We start from the raw sequence: 12,335 nt of genomic DNA, 5'->3' as shown, positions 1-12,335 counted from the left end.
GAACATACTAGTGGATTAATGTGATTGTTGGCTTGTGTTTAATAATAGCCACATGACTGCACACCAGTCACTGTGGGTGGGCATTTGAAGTTTGCAACACCCCAAATCTCTAGTTTTGGTGAATTGCGACTTTAAGGTCAAGATGTTTAATATGTTAAGGAAAATATTGCTACAATTTTTTGTTTAGTTGGCTTGACCTTGGTATCCAAGCCCGAAGCAACTATTGAACCTATCACATATGGAGGTTGGTGTGACATCTGTCAAAGTGGTCTAAACATAGTACAGATTAAATCTATAGCTGCATAATTTAACACTACCTTATCATATAGAATGATCGCGTTCTTGTCACATTAAAATGTGATGGGAGTTGGCTTGATCGAATGACATGATAATTCTAAATGTCTAACCAAAGGATGCTCCAAATGTATTTAGGATAAGTCTATTGTGCGACTGTACGGAAAAGTCGCACTAGTGTGGCTGTTTTGAGATCTGTGGAGATTTTAATCAAATGACTTATATTTAATATGTACACAGAAGTTACATTGGTCCTCTTCTTTTTGGATAATTACTTGGTTGGTACAACAATTTTTTATTATATTTTATTGAGAATCACATCTTTATTTTAATTGCCGAAGAAATAATATAGGTATTCATTTGGGTAATTTATTTATTTCTGCGTTTCTTTAAGTTGTTGAATGTTGTTTTTTTAGGACTTTTTCTTTAGCGAGTCCATTGGACAATCAATTTAAGTTGTAAATGTTGTTAATAACTGCTACCATTCAAGATATATATATATATATATATATATATGATTATCACAGTATTGTAAAGAGCATTGGATTGTTGTTGGTATTTTTATTATGCAATGTCTGTTACTGTAACGATCTCCTTACTATATAACAAAGTTTGTACTTGAAAACAGAAATACTGAAATTTTGAATTTACAAAAACTTTATTAAAAATACATAAATTATTTTCGTAACTTCAAACCATACAGTACTCACAACCAAATAAAAACTTTATTTTACATACAAATCTTAATACTTTTAGAAATAAGTTAAGTGACGTTATTACACATTAACATAGCACTATAGTTGTATCCAATCGACAAACTTAAAAACTTTATGTAAATTATAAAGTTCACAAAATACTTTTAATGAAATATAGATATAAAATCAAGTTTCTCGTTTATTTATAATATAACATAGCAGAACTCCACTCCCTTTAGGTCAACCTCATATGTACAGTCATGTTGGCTCCACGTGTACTCATCAACAATTTATACTTGAAGTATCTTACCTACAACACAAATATTATTTGATGTGCTAAAGCTCAGTAAGCAGAATAACTACCCCATATGCATAAAAATAAATGTGTAACATGTTATGTATTTTCTTTCTTTCACTTTCCTTTCTTTGGGCCCTAGAGAATGCTGCTGCCGACATTATATAGGGAATCTCATTCCCACCTAAACATAAACATGATAATAGGGACTTTCTCCCTCATAAACATTCATTATATAGGGAAGTACGTCTCCCTTATTACATTTTGGGACATAGGTCTCCCAAGCAACACCTCTAATTTAACGCTTTCAATAACTTATCTGTAAACATTAAGCATGCTTATGCATAATAAATATAACATGATTTAAAATAACTTATGCATAAAAAAATATGGCAGAATAACATGTAAAGCATGTAAATGCATATAAGACACATAAAAGACCTGTGTTGTAGATGAGGATTCTACTTACCTTGCGTCCTGATAAAACAATCGAAATTGTTAGATTCTTGATAAAAACACAAACTATTACCTTACACAAAATCTACATGATATAATTTTAGTTTATAATTGTTATTATTCCCTTTTTCCTATTTTATTATTTATTTTATGTCCAGACATATGGTCATACTATAATTGTCCATGGTAAGTTCCCGGTTAGTCATGGTCATACAGAAATGTCTAGGTCATAATACCAATCCATAATAATAGGGAACAATGTCATATAATAAAAGTCCATATAATAGTCCACATAAGGGTATAAAAAGTCCATAATAGTCCAAAGTGGACCATAGCCTATATAAATTTTAGTATTATAATGACACATTAAAAATAGTTTATATTTTAATTTTGGCATTGTAACGACATAGTAAAATAATCTATATATAAATTTTAGCATTATAACGATATATTAAAATAATCTATATATAAATTTTGGCATCATAACGATATAATAAAATAATCTATATAAATTTTAGCATTATAATGGCATAGTAAAATAATCTATATATAAATTTTGTCATTATAACGACATAGTAAAATAATCTATATATAAAATTTTAGCATTACAACGGCATAGTAAAATAATTTATATATAAATTTTGGCATTATAACGACATAGTAAAATATTTTATATATAAAATTTTAGCAAATGGCATGGTAAAATAATCTATAAATAATAGCTAAATAACTAAACTGAAAGGCTTGAGAAGAAGCTTACCTAAAAGGTGTTTGTAGGCTAGCGCTATAGACAGAACTTCGCCAAGATCTTAGAGATTTAGAACTTTAAAAAAATGCTAAGAAGATTTTTAGGCAGAGTGAGAGAAAGAAAGATTTTCATAATTAAAAATGAATTTTGGAAGACCTTATTTATAGGAAAACCTTGAGTTACAATGCTACATAGTAAAATAATAAAATATCCAAAATATTAAGCATAGTAATTTGTTGAAGTCATCATTGTGCAAACACATTGTATCAATACTGTATCAACATGTGGGAACCATAGGGTGGACCCCGCTATGGGACCCATGCAGACCCTACTTGTAATGTCCCAAATTCCCTAATGTGGCTTAGTGCCTCGATTAGGGGGCCAGGAATGCCATAATTGATTTAATATGTGATTACGTGATTATATGCATGATATGTGAGTTATATTATTATATGATGATAATTGCATGCACGTGGGCCCACTTCTTATAAGAAGGGCATTTTCATAATTTTGGCCTGTTGAGGGCATATTTGTATATTTATGTCCATGTATGTGATATATGGGTGAGACCACATTATTATGTGGATATGTTTGAGGTATTCGACATGAGACAATCCTAGGATGCAAGTTAGCAGTTTGGTCATAACGAGGTTAATTACCGGGCTCGAGGTGAGCCTAGGGGTAAATTTGTATTTAGTACATTACCGGGAATGAATGGGTGATGGGATATGATTTAATAATTATTTGAGGATATTGGGAATGACAAGACTTGGAGGACGTTACTTATAATTAACGGGATAGGTGGGAAATGACAATTTTTCCCTTGGGTGGCTTTGAAGGCTTTAGATGGCCTTAGGGGCATTTTGGTCATTTAGGCTATTAGATATACTTAAGCTTAGTAAGCTGTAGAAGGAACTAAGGCAAAAACAGAGTTTTCCTTTTCTCTCACTCTCTCTCGATTACTTCTCTCTCTTTCTCTCCCTCTTCCCGTTGGAATTTTGAAGCTATGCTAGGAAATTGAAGTTTGAGGTCCTTGAGGCTTAAGGGCTTAGAAGTGTGTTCAACAATTGAAAAGGGTTCAATTCTGTGTTTGAGGTAAGGTTTTTCAGCTTGAAATTTAAGGTTTTACTCTGTTTTTTATGTTGTTTGAAGGCTTAAGAGTTTGATTGTGTAATTGGGAATTTGATGGTGTTTTAAGTGTTATAAAGCTTGGGTTTTGCTGTTAAACTAGTGATAATGTTGTGGTTATTATTGATTGTGATATTGGGATTGGTTTAATGAGTTTTGTCTTAGTTTAGATTGAGAAAAATGCAGGGGAGCCGGGTTCGCGGGGTCAAATTGCGACCGAGTTCATTCAAGTCGCGACTTGAGTGAACCCTAGGGCCTTCTTTGGGCTTTGCCTGGCAGGGGCGCCACGACCCTCAGGGGCAAGTCATGGCCCGCCCCTAGCACCCAGACAGGGGGTTCTTTGTCTAGGTCGCGGCCCCCCTGTCCTCTTTGAGCCAGATTGGGTTTTAACTAGTTTTAAGCGCGGGTTTTCGAGTCTCAAGGCTCAGGATTGAATCTACTAACCGTTTTAGTAGGATTTGAGGTCCCGAGAGTTGGGTTTTAGTCCATGAACCTTTTATTAATCATTTTATTAATGGGATTTCCTATTTGGTTATGATTAGGTGACCGCTAAGAGCCTAAGGTCGGGATCATTCTCAAAGATCATTATTTATTTATTTCATGCTCAAGTCTGAGGTAAGAAACTACACCCAGTATGTGACATACATGATTATTGATGAGACATGTTGAGTGCTCTATATATGGGCATGGGTTGCATTTTAAATGCTTGACAACATTGCTTACTTGTGAATGGCACTGACTTATTAGTCAGAAACGACAACGGTGTTCAGTACTGGTCGCGAAGCTCTGACTTATCAGTCATCATCAGCAATGGTATTGTGCGTTGGTCATATGGAATTGAATTATGAGTCAAGAGTGGCATTAGCGTACTAAACGCAGGCCGAAATGATTAGATCTAATCAACATGAGCATTAAATTCTTGATTAACCTATTGGTCGAAGAAAACTAAAGCGCTTGGCTAGTCTATGAACAGTTACTCAGAGCCAGAGCTAAAAGGCTCAGGTGACTGGATAGTCACAAGGCTTAGGGCGCAGTACCCCCGAGAGACTTATTAGTCATCTATTCAGGGTTCAGGACCCCAGAATGACTTAACAATCATCATCTAATTAGGGCTGCAAGCCCCAGAATGATCATTTATTTATATTGTATACATGCAGTAATAAATTTTCTTGCTGAGTCTTGGCTCACGGGTGCTATTGTTAGAAAACCTATACATGATCTTTATTTATTTTCATGTATATCTAATATTAAACAAATTAATACAAGATAGCCTAACACACATGTTTCTAAAATTGAATTCAAAGAAAAACAATGAATAGAATACTTACAGTATACGCAGCGGAATTAAAGAGTCCTTCCTTCAGTTTCTATAACTCTTGTATCCTCTCTGTCGCAGAGTATTATCAAGAAACTGAACCGATCTTCTATTTTCTTCACAGCCTTCCAATGTATACTTAAAATCACCTAGACTAGTGTGGGCAATTCTCAACACATGAGATATATATAGAGAGAAGAAGAGAAAATAACTAAGAGGCTTAGAAAAGAACTTGTGTTTAGAGATAATCTAAAACTATCAGAAAACCAGTGATTAAACTTCTCTGTCGTCTCAGAAATCTTAACTTATGACTTCTCTCTAAGACTCCTTTTATAGACTCAATTAGGCCATTTAATTTAATTAAAAAATCAATAAAATAATAGCCATTTTAAAGCACTTGGTCGAAATTATCATGGGCTTTAGGCCCGTGAAATTTCCTATTTGATTATAAGCCCATTGGACTTAAAAACAATACCTGTATTATTTTCTATTGATTTAATTAATTAAATAATTATTTAAATCCTTTATCAAATTAATTATTTATAATTTGAACCTCGATTTAAATTTATTTATTAATTTAGATACCAATTTATCTTAATTAATAAATCTGCCATAATTTCTCTTTTCTTCTCAAAATTACATAACTCTGTGAAACTAACCAAAATTGACCTGGTCAACTTTGATAATTCTAATTGATAATTAAATCAATTAATTGTGACTATCTAGATGATTTTATCCAAGGTACAATGAGGACCATGGGCCTATGAAATCAAGCTCCAATAAGTTATCATAAATCAAACAAATAAATTTACAAACTTATTAATTCCTCGTGACTCCACTATAGACTCGGAATTGCACTCTTGAATTCATAGAACGCTCTATAACAAATATAGATACACTATTAATTATCCATTGTTACAACCATAATTGTCACTCAATCCTCTATAGACGGACTACAATGAGATAGGACTAAAATACCGTTTTACCCCTCATTGTATTTTATCCTTAAAACACTTAGTTCATTATAAATGATATTTCAGTAAACTAATTTAATTACTGAAATGAGATCTCTATCATTTAACACCTTGAACCAAACTAAAAGGAAACTATCGTTTCACTTCTTCATCAGAAGCTATAGATCTTCATAGCTATGATTAACACTCCCACTCAATTATACTACTGAGTTCCCAAGATGTAAGTATGGGTTAGTCCGTAGGGTAAGCTGGTAACGAACAAGTCAAAGAACTTAAATAATACAATCAGTTGGAATACTAACCACTCATAATTAAGATTGAATTGATCTATGATCAACTATATGATATGACTAGAATAGATAATAATAGTATGTTTACTTATCTTATCAATTGTCAATATCGGTCCTGTCTGATGTAACAAATACATCCGATCTTATCGACTTTGCTAATGTTCTGGAAAGAACATAATACTGTAATGTGTAAGTAGATCATATCATAGATTGGAAAGTCAATGTAAATCCGGTGCAATGACTAGTCTTAGGACTAAGTTATTTTGAACATATAATCATATTTATATTCCACTGTGATTACGTCACTATAAATAAGATTAGCTATATGCTCGGGATTTAATAGAAGTTTATATTAAACAAATAATCATGAAAATAAAACATGTAAGAAAAGTGATAAACCAAGTCAAAAAAATGATTTCTAATCTTTTATTGATAATAAAATGAGATTACAAAGAATTTGGGTTTTAATTAGAGCATAAAACCCCAACAAACTCCTACTTGCACTAATTGAAACTAATGCCTTAATTCTTTTAATCTCATTTCCTTGATATGCTTATCAAATCTAGGTTCTGGTAGTATCTTTGTAAACGGATCCGCAAGATTGTCTTCAGTTATAGTCTTCATAACCTTCACATCTCCCCTAGCCACATATTCTCGAATAATGTGATACTTCCTTTCTATATGCTTACTCCTCTTGTGACTTCGAGGTTCTTTCGAGTTGGCTATCGCTCCTGTATTGTCACAAAACAACACAAGTGATTTATCAATTTCTGGAATAACACCAAGATCCGAATAGAACTTCTTTAGCCAGACTATTTCCTTAGTTGCTTCTGACGCGGCTATGTACTTAGCCTCCATGGTGGAATCTGAGATTGCAGACTGCTTTACGCTTCTCCAAATCATAGCTCCACCCCCAAGAGTAAACACCATTCCAGAAGTAGACTTCCCGTCGTCGACATCAGTCTGAAAATCTGAATCGGTGTAGCCTACAAGGTTCAGAACACCACCCTTGTAGACTAACATATAATCCCTAGTCCGTCTCAAATACTTCAGGATATGCTTAACTGCTATCCAATGTTCCGGTCCTGGGTTTGACTGATACCTGCTCACTACTCCCACTGCATAGCAGATATCTGGTCTAGTACACAACATGGCATACATCAGACTTTCAACTACAGATGCGTAAGGAACTTTTCTCATTGCATCTTCCTCTTCAGGAGTCTGGGGAGACTGCTTCTTTGAAAGATGAATTCCATGGCGGGACGGTAGACGCCCTTTCTTGGAATTTTTCATTGAGAAACGTTCAAGCACTTTATCTATGTAAGCCACTTGAGATAGAGCTAAGAGTATGTTCTTTCTATCCCTAATGATTTGGATACCTAGAACATAACTTGCTTCACCCAAATCCTTCATCTGGAATTGAGTGCTCAGCCAATTCTTCACATCTGACAATTTCTTAACATTGTTTCCAATGAGTAAGATATCATCTACATAAAGAACCAGGAATACCACTATTTGATTTGCCTTCAGTTGGTAAACACAGGGCTCATCAATATTTTGTTCAAAGCCATAGGTTTTGATTATTTCATCAAACCTAAGATTCCAGGAACGAGAAGCTTGCTTAAGTCCATAGATGGACCTATTCAACTTGCAAACTTTTCCTTCTTGTCCAGATACTTTAAATCCTTCTGGCTGATCCATATAAATGACTTCATCAAGCTTTCCATTAAGAAAAGCTGTCTTGACGTCCATTTACCAGATCTCATAGTCGAGAGTGGCTGCTATGGATAGGAGGATGCGAATGGATTTGAGCATGGCTACTGGACTAAAAGTTTCCTCATAGCCCACGCCTTCTCTTTGGGTATAACCCTTTGCCACTAATCGATCTTTATAAGTCTCGATATTTCCATCAACACCTCGTTTCTTCTTGTAGATCCACTTGCACCCAATGACCCTAAAGTCACTAGGTGCTTCTACAAGATCCCAGACGAAATTTGAGTACATGGACTCCATTTCCTGTTTCATGGCTTCGAGCCATAGTTCCTTTTTAGGGCTAACCATTGCTTGTTTGAAAGACAACGAATCATCATCACTAGTGTCACCAACAACCATATTGGTTTCACCATCCAAACCATAGCGAACTGGGTTCCTAGAAACCTTCCCACTACGACGAGGCTCCGTGACTGTTTGCTAAGGAAAAGTGGTACTTTCTTCATTTAAATTGACTTGCGTTGGTTGGACATGAAGAGTGGGAATTTCATCATCAACTCGCGTTGATGACGGTGGAACATTGGTTGGATTCAATTCTTTAACCATCTCCTCTAAAACTACTTTGCTGTGAGGTTTAAAGTTCTGGACATAGTCATATTCCAGAAAAGTAGCATTTGTAGAAGTAAACACTTTCTTTTCTGAATGACTATAGAAAAGTCCACCCCGAGTACCTTTAGGATAGCCAACAAACAGTCAAACTTCAGTTAGCAATACTTGCTTTCCTTCCTTTTTCCTTAGGACGTGGGCGGGACACCCCCAGATTCTATAATGGCGTAAACTAGGTTCACGACCATTCCAGCGTTCTAAAGGTGCTTTGGGGATTGATTTAGACAGCACGACATTAAGAATGTTGTTCGCAGTTTCAATTGCATGTCCCCATAATGAAGTTGGTAGAGTTGAGTAACTAAGCATGCATCTAACCATTTCCAATAAAGTTATATTCTGGCGTTCCGCTACACCATTTGTTGCGGAGTACCTGGGGCAGTAAGTTGTGATAAAATCCCAAGTTCAGTTAAATGGTCTTGGAATTGCATATCCAAATATTCTCCACCCCTATCAGATCGCAAGATCTTTAACGTTTTACCTAATTGGTTCTGAGCCATTGCTAGGAATTCTTGAAACTTTGAAAATGTTTCTGATTTCCTATGCATTAGGTAAAGACATGAGTATCTAGATTAATCGTCAATGAAAGTGAGGAAATACTCAAAACCACCCTTGGCTTGTACATTCAAAGGTCCACAAACATCTAAATGCACAAGACCAAGTGGTTCTTTGGCCCTATCACCCTTTGCAGAGAATGGACGGTTGGTCAGTTTGCCTTTTAGAAAAGATTCACAGACAGGTAATTCACCTAAGGTGAGTTCCCTCAAAGGTCCGTCCTTTGTAAGTCTTTGAATCCTATCATAGCCAATGTGACCTAGTCTTAAGTGCCATAAATACGTCATATTATCGTTATCGGTCTTTTGACATTTCTTGGTCCTAGGTTTAGCTACTTTGAATAAATCATTGTTAAGAGCGAGAGGTTCATTAGGTCGCAGAATATAAAGACCGTTTTCCAAACATGCAATACACAATTGTGATCCATTGAAAGAAATAGATATATTAGAACTTGTGAAAGTCAAAACAAATCGTTCTAATTGCAACATGGAAACTAAAATTAAATTTCTACTAAAATCCAGCATAAAAAATACATCTTTTAAAATTAAGTATTTATTTCTGAACTTCAGACGAGCTCTTTATCTAGCTTGGACCGCAACGAATGCTCCGTTCCCAACTCTAAGCTTTAAGCCGCCTTCGTCCACTTTCTCCCACGATTCAAGAAGCTTTAAAGAGTTACAAACACGGTAGGTAGATCCAGAATTAATAATTCAAAGGGATTTATCATTCTCTAAAACACATGTTTCTAAGATAAATGAACTATAATCATTACCTTTATTTTTAGTTGCTGAAAACTTGGGGCAATCCTGTTTCCAATGCCCCTTCTCTTTACAGTGAAAACACTTACCTTTACCTTTCTTGTTTTTCTTGTTCTTCCCCTTAGGCGTCTGTGCACTTGGTTGTGCACTCGCCTTTGCAGGCTTGGGGTTGTTGTTTTGTCCACCTTTCCTCTTGTTTCCAGCTTTCAAAGACGAAGCTGGGTTAGCTTCAGCCTTAGCTAGATCAGCAACAACATCAGTAGTCTTATTTTTACCTCCTTTACAAGGTCCACCCTTGATAGAATCAAAATTCTGAAGCTCGTTCATGAGCTGTGTCAGACCATAGTTGAATTGAGCACGAACGTGCAGACACAGTGCCTTCCAAGAATTTACGGTGCCATCACGAATGTGCAAAGACAGTGCTATCCAAGCATTTACGGTACCATCACGAGCATTGATGGTGCCATCACTAACGTGCGGACACGATGCTCGTTCTGGGGATTCCTCAATCATGACAAATTCAGAGTTGTCACCAATCAACTCTATGTTGATATTCTGCTTCCAATTAAGGAAGTTTTCTCTAGTGAGTTTCTCCATCGAAAGTTGAGAAAGATGGGAGTAGACACAGACACTACTTAGCTTAAAATTACAAATTATCAATAAAATAGAAATCAATCACATTTGCTCAATAAAACTTCTATTGACACATGTTTCAAGAAATAGCACATCATATATAAAAAAATATGTAAGATATGAGAAAAAAATACCAAAAACAATCATATCTCTATTTCTTTAGGTTTTTAACTAATCTATGATATCCTTGTCCCGGTTGGCAAGAGTCAAAAGTACCACTAGTTAAATAGAGTTGTAAACTCATTTAATAATGGATACCACTATTAACAACCTACTATTTGATCAAAATAAGAAAACAAAATCTCTTATTTTGTAAGCTAGACCCACGGTCTCAATAATCATAGATTTAGTCCTAGCAGTCACCGTAGGGGTGAGTCTAGTAGAATTTGACCTATAATTATCTATCTTTCGAAATCTAACATTGTCAAAATAACTAATGAACACCTTCCGTAAGGGGGTGAATCAAAGCGCATCGAGGCCCCATTAAGCTATTGACTATGTTAAACCAACGAGGGAGATCGAATAAAATTCTTAAAATAAGCTCATTATAAAATTAAAAATAGTATTTTTATTATTTATTTTTAGAAAATTAATGACTATGGTTTTCCCAAAAAAAATTAAATAGATTAAGATTTTTAAAACCAAAGTCCTATAATTTCCTATTAATTCTAAAGTGTCACATTAAAACAAATTCAATTAATTTAGAATTAATTTGTTGTTAATCAATATTTAGGTTTAACTAATATAATGAACCTATACAATTAAGTCCAACTCAAGTAAATGAGCTTTAACAATTGGGCTTGTATATAGGAGGGTTTGGTCCAGTATGTCGTTCCCACTACAAATGCCCCCTATCTTCCATTCAAGGTCCAAAAGACAGAAATTTAAACATTCGTTTTATTAATTGTTATTAATTGATTAGGCCCACTATAGTCATGCAAAGCAAATGGGCCTTCACAAGTGGAATCACCCAGAGATGAATTTAAACTTTACATTTTCTAATGGACTCAAATAAAACCTATCATTTTATGAATATTTTATTTGGCAAAATATTATATATTTAACAAACATATGGGTCACTATATGCATCTAAGCCCAATTGCAAAAATACCACATATAGTGCAAACAAACATGTTATAATTTGATGGGCCTAATCATGTCACTATATGAGCAATTCTATGAATTTATGCAAAAATACCACAATTTATTTCATTTGCAAAAATACCACAATTAATTATCTAGAATTTATCAAAAAATTCAAATTAATTAAATTTTTACGAAAGAAGTTAATTTAAATGAAATTTATCAACAATTAACAATAGTTAATTTAAATTTCATTTATCAACAATCAATTTTGTTAAGGTTAATTTGAAAAAAATATATTACTTTAATTTCAATATGATTATCAACAATTAACCAAAGTTAATTGAAATCCCATTTATTAAAAAAATTATTTTATTAATTGGCTGAAAAAAATGATATTTTTCAAAATTTAACCAATTTTAAATTTTAAAAACAATATCTTAACTATATTCCAAAATTATCTTTTGTTGTTACAACTATTAGCTAATATTTTAACCATTTACAAAAAATAAAATATAAATAGTTATAACAACCCTAAATTATCTCAAAATAGTTAAACAAATTCACATATCCATAAAAATATCTAACTAACAATATTCAAATTTCAAATAATTTAAATATTAAAAACTATAGAATAAAAATATATTTATATTTTCAAATAAAGATTTAATAAAAAAATCAAGAATTTAAATGAAAATATCTGATATCATAATTCTAATATTTTAATATATTAAAAGA

Source organism: Humulus lupulus, chromosome 5 (genome assembly GCF_963169125.1).
Source record: "Humulus lupulus chromosome 5, drHumLupu1.1, whole genome shotgun sequence".
NCBI lineage: Eukaryota > Viridiplantae > Streptophyta > Magnoliopsida > Rosales > Cannabaceae > Humulus > Humulus lupulus.
This window is presented reverse-complemented; position numbering follows the sequence as displayed.